Below are 12,727 nucleotides of genomic sequence, written 5' to 3'. Positions count from 1 at the left end.
CAACCAACGTATACAATACATTACTGCTTTTAACAGCAGACACGGACGTCTTGTCAACTTTGACAGGATCTATCACTTGTTTGACGATTGACGAGACAGCAGGAGTATCAGGATCACAAAGAATGTGATTCTCAAGTGGAATTTCTACTCCTTTCATCTTGTCAAGTGATTTATCCCGATCACTAACATCCAATTCCGATTCATCATCCGATGACTCATAGTCCTCGATAATTGGAGGACTTTGTTTCATGGATGTTGAGATTTCTTGTTGCTTAGAGGATGTGTTTGAAGAACTGCCCGGTTTGAACCCTAGGCCAGTAGAAAATTCCTCAAAATCAAGAGGCACACTGGGTTCATACCGTGGCATATCCTCTTCATCAGGCATTTTGGTATAACTATGCCTCAAAGGGGGCGAACATTTCTTATATCCTATGCCTTTCTGATTTCCTTGCAGTTGTTGAACATCGATGATGTGATCAAGCACAAATCGGGAGTTAGAATAACTCTCCAATTTTTGCTTGATAGCATCATGCTCGCATTTGGCAATGGCTAGTTGCTTTTTGGTTTCCTCAACAATATTTATGTACTCATTTATACTCACTTGTTTATAGTAAACCACTTTGTTCACTTCGGACACGCTTTTCTTTAATGTTTCGATTACAGAATTAAATTCTTTTTCGTTCCGAGTTAAAGCCATATTTGCCTCTTTGCATTTAGATAGTTCAATAACCAAATTTTGATTATGACTATGAAGCTTTTTTGACTCAAGCTTCATATCTGCACATGATTTACAAACAATAGGAGCAGGAGTTTCAGTATTTACCTGACTCGAAGAGGCTGAGACGTTTGCCATAAAGGCAGTTTGAAAAGAAAAAGATCCATCTTCAGAAAAGAACTTCTCCATTTCCCTAGATGCAGTAGCAGCCTTCTTGATCAGAACTGATTTCTGACATATTAACTCCTCAGCTTCATTTAATAAATCTTCAACATCAGACCCTGCTTCCTCCTTCACATCAGGCTCAGATTGATTATCCCCAGAGATAGATCCTTCTTCATCAGAACTCCCAGAATAACCAGAACTGTCGTCACTTTCAGAAAACTCTTCCTTATGAACATGCTTGATGTGATTGATGATCTTTGCGTAACATGCTGTTCCTCCTCCTTGATCACCTTCCCCAAACTGTATAGACCAGTCACATCCTTCATCAGCTTGAACAGTCAAAGCCCGATTGGGATTTGATGGTCCAGACTGGCTCTGATTGTTGTTGACTGCCACAATCCTTCTGTCACGATTCTCTTGCTGGGCATTCACATTTGAAGTACTTGTCTGGTTTCTGAATGGGTTATGATTGCCTTGCTTTGTTGGTCGGGTGCACTCACGTTTGAAGTGCCCTTTCTCACCACAATTGAAGCATGTGACAGCATTTATATCAAACCCGTACTTCGTATCTTTCTTGCCTTCCAACGAAGTTCTTCCAGTTCGAGCTATGAAGTCTTTTGCCCTTCTAACTGCACTAGCAAAAGCCCATTTGATGTCCATCAACTCCATTTCATCCTTGTCGATCTGTTGATAATCTTCATGGGTCATGTTGATGTTTCCAATATGACCTGCAACCAACCCACAGTAAGCACTAACCATCATATTAATAAGTTCCACATGCTCCTTTGCTACTTCAATGCTGACTTGTGAAAGGTTTGAGGTGTCGACTCGGACTGTGTTAGGGTTTTGAGGTTGAGGATTGTTGGAAAAATGAGCTTGTTGTTGTGGTTGGACTTGTGGTTGTGATGGAACAGGAATGTAAGACCTCGGATCGAATTGAGGCTGTGCAGGATTAACTTGAGGTGGAGGTTGAGGTGTTGGAATATAAGCCCTTGGATCGAAAGCTGGAGCGGTAGCTGATTGAGGAAATGGAAAGGAACTTGTATTGGACACAAATGCAGTTTGCAATTTTGGTTGCTGGGCTGCACTAGATCTGGCCAAGGCGTCGAAGCCTGGAAGGTACATTTCTGTATTCTGAGGAGCGGGAACTCGTTTAGCTTTCCTGATTTCTTCATCATTTTTGTGTTCCAGCTTCTGAATGAACTCATAGATGTTAACTGTATCTAGAGTACCCGTATGTTTCAACAACTCAATAAACGAACTCCACTTTGGAGGTAAAGCATCAGCAAACCTATTCACCATATCCTGTTGAGTGGCCAAAACCCCATAAGCACACATTTCACTAATCAAATGATAAAAACGTGTAGTCATATCATTTAGGGTTTCATTTTCCAAAAACTGAAATGATTCAAACTCTTTCTTTAACAAATCATGGCGAGACTTTCGAGTAGCTGCATTGCCTTCTCCTCTCGCAACCAAGGCATCCCACAATGTTTTCATGTCTTTGCAGTAGGAGAACTGATGATAGATTTCTTTGTTGAGCGCTTGTGTAAGTGTAGCAAAAGCCTTTTTCTCCAAGTCGTAGGCTTTCTTGTCATCTTCAAGCATGTTAGCATAACCCGCTGAAGTGGATGCTGCAACTTCGAGATTAGGGTTGAATGCATTGATGAAACACGTCCAAAGTTCGGTGCTTTGCCCTTGAACATATGTGTGAAAGCGGCTTTTCCATGATGGAAAATCGTTCATATGGTTCAACTTTGGTGGGCGATTGTTGCTGCCCGTTTCACTTTCGCTAAGCAGAAGATTTTGAATACTTTGACTCTGATTGGATACCAACGCCCATTGACTTGCACTGATCGCTGGTTGAGGAAACATACTTCTTGCCCATGTGGCTGCGGAAGTTTGATCTTGACCGGGTTGTGGGTCTGTACTCCAGTCCCACGGACTTGTGCAACTCATTGTTGATGTATACTAGTAGAATACCTGAACAAACACTTGAAAACACACTGTTATGATGAACTTGCAAACCTTCTGTTGAAAAATGACAACACTTACGACGAAACACTTTCTACGAAATAGAATGTTGTTTTGACGAAACGACTGATGACGAAACAGGTTTTGTTTCGTCAAAGTAGTTTGGAGAAACAGATTTCTGATTCGTCAAAGGGACCTTTGGCGAAACAACCTTTGATTCGTCGAAGGGACCTTTGGCGAGACGCTTTTGATTCGTCGAAGGGATCTTTGGCGAAACACTTTTCTGTTTCGTCGAAGAGACCTTTGGCGAAATGCTTTTCTGTTTCGTTGACTGTTTGATTCGTCGAGAACTGATTCGTCAAAAAGGTTGTCAGGGGTTGGTAAAGTAGGTGATTTGTTTATACGCAGTCTGTCAACTCACACGACTTTCAACCATGCTTTTACCAACTTAAAAGTATGGTGGATAATAGAGTATACTACTACAATTTTCAAAGTAAGATAACCTTATCAGTTGGATTAAAAAGGTGATTTTGTCAAGAACACTTTGAATACTTTATGAAGATATGAAGAACACAAGAACAACCGGTGAACTTTATAATTTCCGAACACAAATTTTTGTCTAAAACTTTCAACAAAAACCAACAGTTTGCATGAGAACACTCAAACAAGCATGGTTTTCGGTAAAACTCTTAACAAACAAACAACATCCACTGTTTTTAAAGCCCTTTTTCCAGAAAATACTTAGTTTTTAAGAACAAATTTCTGTGAAAAACACACAAACACTTGACAACCAACCGAACTATGTTTGATTTTAAACAAGGATAAGAGCCACTGCTCTGATACCACTTGTAGGTCTCGAAATCGGAGGATCGATTTTCACTACCAAAGCCTTGTTTTTAACAAACAAAGTTAAGTGTGCGGAATCCACTTAACTAAGCCAAATCAAATATAGAACAAAGTAACACACAATAGTTAACCAAAGAAACACACTCGTTTGATTAACTGGATGAGTATAAACTGATACAAACACAGTTCACAGACTTGAAGGGTATTCTCTCATCTCTGAGTTCTAACTGTGACTATCTGTGCCTATTTATAGCAGCTGGGCTGTTAACATCGGCGAAACAAGAGTTGGGCCGACGAAACAGAAACAAGCCCAAAACCAAGCCCAACAGACGACGAATCACATGTGATTCGCCGTTGACTTTGACGAAACAGAATCAAGTATGACCATGTCTGTTTCGTCGACATGTATTCGACGAAACAAACCTGTTTCGTCGAATGCTGCAAAAGTTAATCTGTTTGCTGCAAACAGACAGCAAACATATGGCACAGACAACACTTACATAATTGACAGAATTACCCTTAATATGCGACACGCATTGTTTTACGACCATTACATAAACAAAGAGACAAATAAGTCAGACACAAGCGGATAGGAGGATATCCGACTTGGTCGACTGCGAATACAGACTCGATAACTGATAAAAGACCGTACAAAATACAACGTTAAGTACAAGACTAGTGACAGACACCAAAAATGCATCAACATCCCTACCCATTTCTTCATAAATTTCCTACTAACGCATTCCCACAAGGCGGTTCGATGTTGCGAATTTCCTATTTTAATAAAAAAATATTAATATATTACAAACTCATATAAAAAATAATCATTCCATTAATATAAACTAAGGTTAAGAATACCTAAAGTTGAATGTTGAGATTGTTCACACCAAGCCCTCGCCAATGCAAGTTCTTCAGCGGGGCTCCATTTTTGTTGTTTTCGTTTGGCGGTTTCAACTACTTTATCCTCCTCGGTTTTTTTCTTATGACTTCTTTTTTTGATGGGTTTCGATGCGGAAGGACCCTCCTTGGGTGGTTGAGTTTCGGGAACGGACTCGTTTTGTGAAAGGTCGATGGAGGTTGGTGAAAGGTCGATGGGCGATTGTGAAAACGGGGTAGGTATTGAATCTTCGGTTTGTGGGAAGTTAGTATATATACGATTCCCGATATACGATGCATAACTTGCTAATTCGGGCGTAGGAGAGTGTATGAAAAACGGACGAGCTATTGGACGAGTGGGTGGTGGGTTAGGATTATTTTCTTGGAATCCATACGGGTTGCTCAAGTCAAAAGGACGGTTGTAAGGATACATTTTTTTCGTTTTGTAGAAGGAGAATTGAAGATGTATAGAAGATGTGGTTGAATGTGGTAAAAATGGAAGTAAAATGTGAGTTTTTTATAGTGAAAAAATGGAAGAATTTTTTTTTTTTAATTATAGCCGTTGGCCAACGGCTAGCCCAACGGCTCTTTTCTTTGGGCCATTCACAAACCGCCATGTCACCTTGCTCCCCCGCCCCACGCCCGGCTTGAAACCCAAGCCCTAAGGGGCCACGCCAAAACTCCCGCCCACCCGGGGTGGTGACTTGAGCGTTTTACCCCAACCCACGCCAAAACTCCCGTCCCATACCCCACGGCCTTACACCCTTGGAGTAAAATTGAAAGTTTTTAAGGATAAGGATATCACGCGAGCTGACTGATTAGTTCAGTCGGAGATAGTCTAACTAACCTACAAGATAAACAGAAGACATGTTTATAGAAGATATTAACACATTAAACACAATATATTCAAATAATAACTAATAATATCTAAAGAATATTATCTGTTAACAACAAAAACCTATATAATAAACCTCATTCACCCTATTTTACCGTTAACTTCCGAAAATCACCTGGGTTCATACGATCATTGACTGCAATGGAGCCGTCGATGTTCCAAAAACTCCTTCTCCGCCGTGTACAGGAAACCTACGGCAGCTCAATCCCACCCATCATCCAACTCGTAAACGGTCTCCGCGCCAAATATCCTGAATATCGTCGCCACAAACCCCAACTCTTCACCAGGTGGCTCCAGCAAACCCTAAATTCTGTCCAAAACAAAGGTAAGCGCAAATTAGAAGACCTTCCATCATTACCGCCAATCAAAAAAGCAAAAGCACGTAGACCCACTTCAGCATCAGACTCTTTGGACTCGTCTTCATCGGACTCAGACTCTTCAGATTCGTCTTCATCAGATCCAGACTCTTTGGATTCCTCGTCTTCCTCGTCTTCATCGGATCCAGAGTCTTTGGACTCGTCTTCATCGGATTACTCGTCTTCATCGGACTCAAACTCTTCGGAGGGTTTGACGTCTGAGGATGAGTGTTACAGCCAGCCTAAGTTTGATCCAACAAAATCATTGAACTGTTTGCCTAATGATGTTGCCAATGGAGAAAATGATGGGCCATGGTTTAAGGACTTTGGTGGTATAGATGATGTTTTGATTGAGTTGAAGAACAAGCTGATACTTCCTTTATATAATCCACAGGTATCTGGTTGCTACCCAGGAAGTTTGATGGCTGGTATTTTGTTACATGGGCCGCCTGGCTGTGGCAAGACTAAACTAGCTCATGCCATAGCTAACGAGTCTGGACTTCCATTTTATGAGATTTCAGCCACTGAGTTGGTCTCTGGTGTATCAGGTTTGCATATACCCTTACATTAATTTTCTTATCATATATTCATACTATAATAAAGGATTGTATTACTGTACTATTAGGTTTGGTTTAAAAATTTGCTCACACTTGATGTGGTGTTAGTATTTGAACAAATTATACCGCATTGAGTCAGATCTTTTACGTATGTTTAAGTGTTTTTTAAAGCATGAAGTATGTTTTTATGTTAAGGTATGATGTGGTGATGTAAACGCATTGTAGCATTTGATGTGGCAATCGGTATTTGAACAAATTATGTATGTTTAAGTGTTTTTTAAGTATGTTTGTATGCTAAGGTATGATGTGGTGATGTAAATGCATTGTCGCATTTGATGTGGCAATCTGTATTTGAACAAATTTTACCGCATTGGGTCAGACCTTTTACGTATGTTAAAGTGTTTTCTAAGTATGAAGTATGTTTTTATGTTAAGGTATTAACAACTTAAGATTTATATGCAGGTTTTGATGTTTTTATGGTTTATAAGTATTTTTTTTATAAGTATAGTATGTTTTAACTTAAGATTTATAAGCATGATGTAGTTGACCTTAATTTTTTAGTATTTTGTTAACAACGAACGCGATCTCATGCTTTTATTACCATTCTATTAGGTAACTAGAATAATCTATAATTTCTTTGCATCAATAACTTTATCAGGTGGATCAGAAGAGAATATAAGAGAGCTGTTTTCGAAAGCATACAAAACTGCACCATCTATAGTTTTCATTGATGAGATTGATGCAATTGCTTCAAAAAGAGAAAACCTTGAAAGGGAGATGAAAAGTATCATGACACAATTAATGACCTGCATGGGTGATCGCAAACGGGCATATGTTTTGGTCATCGGTGCTACTAACAGACCTGATGCTATTGACCCAACATTAAGAAGGCCGGGACGTTTTGACCATGAGTTCAGATTAGGTGTTCCAGATGAAAATGCTAGAACAAATATTCTTTCTGCAATTACACAAAATATAAAACTTGAGGGTGCTTTTGATCTGGTCAAAGTTGCAAAGTCAACTCCAGGTTTTGTTGGAGCTGATTTAGAAGCTTTGGTGAAAGAGGCTGGTGGCATTGCTATGCAGAGAATTTTTGAAAAAAAGTTGGAACTTTCTAAAGATAATGAAGACTGGTGGAGGAAGACATATAGTTGGACTCCTGAAGAGATTGCCAACTGTAGCTACACAATGTCTGATTTTGAGGTATCAAAGAGAGAGTTTCTATTTAGCATTTACTTATCAAATTTGTATAATTGTTGCCTTTTTTTTTTTAAAAAAAAAAGAACTTTATATACAGGCAGCTGCCAAGCAGGTTCAACCCTGTTTAACAAGAGAAGGATTTTCGAGCATTCCAAATGTCACATGGGACGACATTGGAGGTCTTGATTCGTTGAGGAGGGAGTTTTACAACAACATAGTTGCACCTATAATATGTCCCGATTTGGCTAAGGTAAATTTAATACATAGATGGTTGCATTCAATTTCATTAAAAGGTATTTTTATGGTTTATTTCCTACTCTTTTAGAAATTTGGAGTAGATTCGAAGCCAGGGTTTCTGCTTTATGGACATCCTGGTTGCGGAAAAACATTGATTGCACAAGCTGTTGCTAACGAAGCAGGAGCAAATTTCATACACATTAAGGTATGTCAGGTTTTTGAACAGGGTCCAGGGTGTGTAGTAATATTTCGACCCCTAAGATCTATAGCTTTGTGTTTAGTAGAATCGGTTTTGCTATTCAGAAGTGGGTTGTGGCACAACTTGTTGTCCGCTTACCACTGGATTGTAATTTGTTGATTTTGGTCTATTATTAATCAGTTTGTCACACTTATTATACTTTTAATATTTGATCCACCTAATTTATTATACCCTAAAGTTTATAATATATATTTTTTGTTTAATATATATGAAGGGTCCTGAGCTTCTGAACAAATACGTTGGGGAGAGTGAATTGGCATTGCGGACTATATTCAGTCGTGCAAGGACATGTTCTCCATGCATACTATTCTTTGATGAGGTTTTCTTTATATGTTTATTTTTTTTTTCTAGAACTGATTTTGACAAATGTCATTAACTCATTATACTTTTTTTGGATTAAAATTTTAGATAGATGCTATAACAACAAAGCGTGGAAAGGAAGGGGGTTGGTTGTTGACAGACTTCTTACCCAGGTAAGCAAATATAGAAATCATAATATTAATCTTTCTCCTCGTGGGTTAATATTTGTAAATATCTATTATGTTTCACTAAGCATATTCTATCTTAAAAAATGAAAGTTCTTTTTATTCTTCCAGCTACTGACAGAGCTAGATGGCGGTGATCAACGCAAGGGAGTTTACGTAATTGCTGCTACCAACAGGTTAATGATAAATGGTTTATAGTTTTTGATCTAGTAGTCTAATGGTATGGTGTTTGTCCACACAAAAGTGGTTTGGGTTTAAACCTTTGCAAGTGCAATGTTAGATGGCTTATAGGTGTAAAAAAAATTGTTGTTCAAAAAAATGTTATTGATCTTGTTGGGGTTTTGATTATTCTAGGCCAAAGGTGATGGACAAAGCAATCTTAGGCCCCGGAAGGTTAGGGAAACATATGTATGTTCCTCCGCCGAACCAAGAGGAGCGTGAGATGATCTTAAAAGCTCTTTCTAGGAATAAGCCTTTAGATGCTTCTGTCAACTTGGGTGCTATTGCTCGGAGCAAGGCTTGTGCAAATCTAAATGGAGCCGATCTTAAAAGAACGGTTCGTTTTTCTTTTCTTCTATGAATGCTAACAAGTTACAATGATAAAAAAATGCATTTAAGTATAAGTTTGTCTATACCTTTTGTGATGCAAATACATAAGTTTATTGATAAAGACCAATATAGCATTATTTGGCAGCATGGATGCTAAACAAGCCGTGTTCGTGGTTGTCAAATCCTACACGGATCTAAAGTTTCAACATGAACTCGAACATGGCATGGGCATTCGTGGGTCCACACAAGCCAAACATGTAGGACCTTGAATTTTTATGCAAATTTAATAATACAAAATTTAAATTTACAACAAAAATAAATGTGTATAAAAACATTATGTTTACTATAAATCTTATCATATGCCTAATTCCCTTTTACTTATAAATTTGGACACAACATGTTAAAGTTTATTATGACAAAAAAAATCTAAGAAAGATTTTAAAAATAAACCGGCCAAAACTTGTGAACCCGCTACAGTTCCCTGGCTTAACCCATTTAGTTAAACGTGTACATAGGTTCAACCTGGAACTGACTCAAACATGGGTAGGAAAAACCTAAACTCGCGAATATCACCCATATTTGGTGTAATTCATGACCTCATTTCACGCTAACCAATACTTTCAATATTATTTGTTTGACTTACCATATTTTAGATGGATATAGCTACAACGGCTGCTTTTGTAGAAGCTTTCACTAAATTTAAAGCTGCTATTCATGAGGGGACATCTAGCTCATCATCACAAAGCTATCTAGATGAGATGCCATCTACTATCAATGTTGCTCATTTTTCGCTAGCATTGGAAGAAATTTCGCCTTCCATCTTTGATAAGGTATAATAAAACTACTTCAATTTGGTGTGTCTTCATATACATCATCACTATCTTTATAAACCGCCATTGTTCATAGCATAAAGACAACATCCAAAACACGGTCGTGTTTGGATTGGCGGCTACCAAAATTTGACACAAACCTGAATATGAATTTGAAAATCGTGTTAGACACATAGACATGAACATGACATGCATTTTCATGAGGTGACATGAATAGAACTCATTTAATCGAATTCTTTTTACATATTAAAATACAATAAAAAATCGAAGCAAGATTTCGAATTTATAACAAACTATGCATATGTATAAAATTATATATGCTTTTTTTTACTTTCTCTTTTAACTTTTAGATTCGGCATAAATTACCCAACTAGCTAGTTTACTTCCTGAAATAAAACATAAATTTTAAAAAGTTAATGACCCATGAATTACTTCGAGGTTGACCAGGACGTCACATGTGAGTTTTATATTAGGTTTTTGTCATGTCTGAAATTCACACTCTATCCCTTATATATTCTACAATGTAAGTTGTGCCCTGCTGTTGATTTGTTGTGTGTATATCTGTATATCTTATATCTGAAGGCCAGATTTGATCTTTGAAAAATGATGATTTCTTGTTTATGAATGCTATAACAAGTGGGGAATCCAAGTGATAGCACAAACCAAGCAATATACAATTAATAACACCAAGATATACTAATCGATGTATTGACTTCAGTAGAGTTTTGTTACAATATACAAATGATAAGCTCTCAACACTTTCTCTCCAAAAGTCAACTGATTGAAACGACATTGGACATTGGTCATGGGCCAAACGACACGTATTGTCGTTTGGACCCCTGACCAAACAACATCTAATCTCGTTTGCACTAACCAAACGAGAATGGTAGTTCCAAGCAACACTCAAAGTCATTTGAAAGAACCAACCAACAACCATTTTTGTTTGGATTCATGCTTGTCGTTTGGATCAGACACACCAAGTCAAACTATAGGAGGATGCCGTTTGACTTTGGTCAATTAACACAAAAGTCAAACATAAACATACTTTAAACGTTTAGACAATGACCGAAAGTTATACGTTATAACCAATCACTAGCTACACACACAAAGTGCATCTACAATATCTTAGCTAGAACTTGGTTTTAATATTCTAGTACATTAGTAATTAATGCTATAATGACTTGCATATTCAGCAATGAAAGTTGTGCCTTGTTGTCAATTTGTTGCGTATAACGTATCTTAGCTAGACCTTGGTTTGAATATTCTTGTATGTTTTCTTGCAGGTAAAACTTCATTACTCAAAGCGCTCTAGAGCATCTTATCATTTATCAAAGTTACCTCCAATATAACTTTAATGATTTTTTTTGTTTGATTAGCACATTGAGTTTTGGTATGGATTTTAGAATTTGTTTTTTTTTTTCGTATCGGAACTTTGTATGGGTTTAAACAAGTACAAGTTGAGCTTGCATTCTTGAGATACAGTCATTTTCACTTTTTCTCAATCTGTAAGTAAACACCTGGTGATCACAAATAACAAATTTTAAATTTCCTTGACTTCTAAACCTTGACGCATCGAGTAAAACCTGCCAACCTAATCCGAATCTGGCAAGAAATGGAGACCTAAGGGTCAAGTTGGACTCGAGTTAGGGTTAGGACCGATTAACAAATTACCATAATGGTATATCAATTGTCGTGTTCAATACATAGATATCATTAAATTCCAATATGAACACAATGATGAAGTAATACATACATTGTCGCCTAATACTTACCAATGGTCTCATAGTTAATTATCTATATCTGTATTGTATATAATGCATAAGATAAGTGCATTTTAAGATACCCAAATTCTGAAGTCTGATAACTTATCCACTTACATCCTCAACAAGATAGTCTCATGTTTTAATATCCTCATAAACTCTTCATCTAGAAATACTAATTGGCGTTCTTCTACTCCATTTAGGCGTTTCGTATGACTGTCCATAGTATGTTTAAGCACTTTATCTCCATAAATCAACGGTAGGCTTTCGTTAAACTCTGCCATCTGCACAAGCCAATGAAGCACAAGATTAGACATGATTTAATGAAAAAGTTGAATTAAGCTCCTAAATATCTTATGTCCTAAATCAGGATCATAACTATGCATCAATTACTTTAACTCACATGTATTATCTTATCTCGTAGGAAAAAAACTAGAGTTGTTTTCAAAAGCATTAGCAGTTGCATCGTCCATTTCTTTCATCCATGACCTAACGCAGTTGCTTTCATTGAGATGGAACTAAATGGCTTATGTGCATCAATTTCTAAACCGCCTTGAAAAGCCAGACTGATACCTTTTGTTGATTGGTGCTACTAGTAGACGTAACCGGGCATTCACAGGGATGCCATGTTTCCAATTTCACTTCCTTTACATGTTCCGAATGAAAAGGATAGAAAGCACATTCTTTCGGTGCCTACACGAGGTATGAAACTTGACGCTAGTTTTGATCCTGTCAAAATTTCAAGGTCGTCTCCACATTTTCTTGGTGCTAATTTAAAAGTCTTGGTGGGGAGAAAGCTAAGCACCATGCTATGCGAAGTATACATTTTACAATAATGTTTGAAGAAGAACATGAACTAAAGCAAGCTCTCATGGACTTCTGAATAGTTGGCTAGCATTAGGGTCAGATAGGCTGATTTCAAGGTATTCTGAAGCATTAGATAGGCTAATTTCAAGGAAATTGATACGTGTTGTTTATCTATCAAGTTTGTTAATCTCTTGTTGATTTTGTTTTTTTTTTCAA

The 12,727-nt window shown here is 37.5% G+C and overlaps 1 pseudogene; it reads left to right on the top strand.

The window, feature by feature from the left end:
* Positions 1-5,572: 5,572 nt before the first annotated feature.
* LOC110887520 lies at positions 5,573-11,386 on the top strand (annotated as a pseudogene).
* The last annotated feature ends 1,341 nt before the right edge of the window (positions 11,387-12,727 follow it).

The sequence above is a fragment of the Helianthus annuus genome, chromosome 11 (genome assembly GCF_002127325.2).
Source record: "Helianthus annuus cultivar XRQ/B chromosome 11, HanXRQr2.0-SUNRISE, whole genome shotgun sequence".
Taxonomy (NCBI): Eukaryota; Viridiplantae; Streptophyta; class Magnoliopsida; order Asterales; family Asteraceae; genus Helianthus; species Helianthus annuus.
The sequence above is the reverse complement of the archived record's forward strand: the minus strand, read 5'-3'. Positions and strand labels throughout refer to the sequence as shown.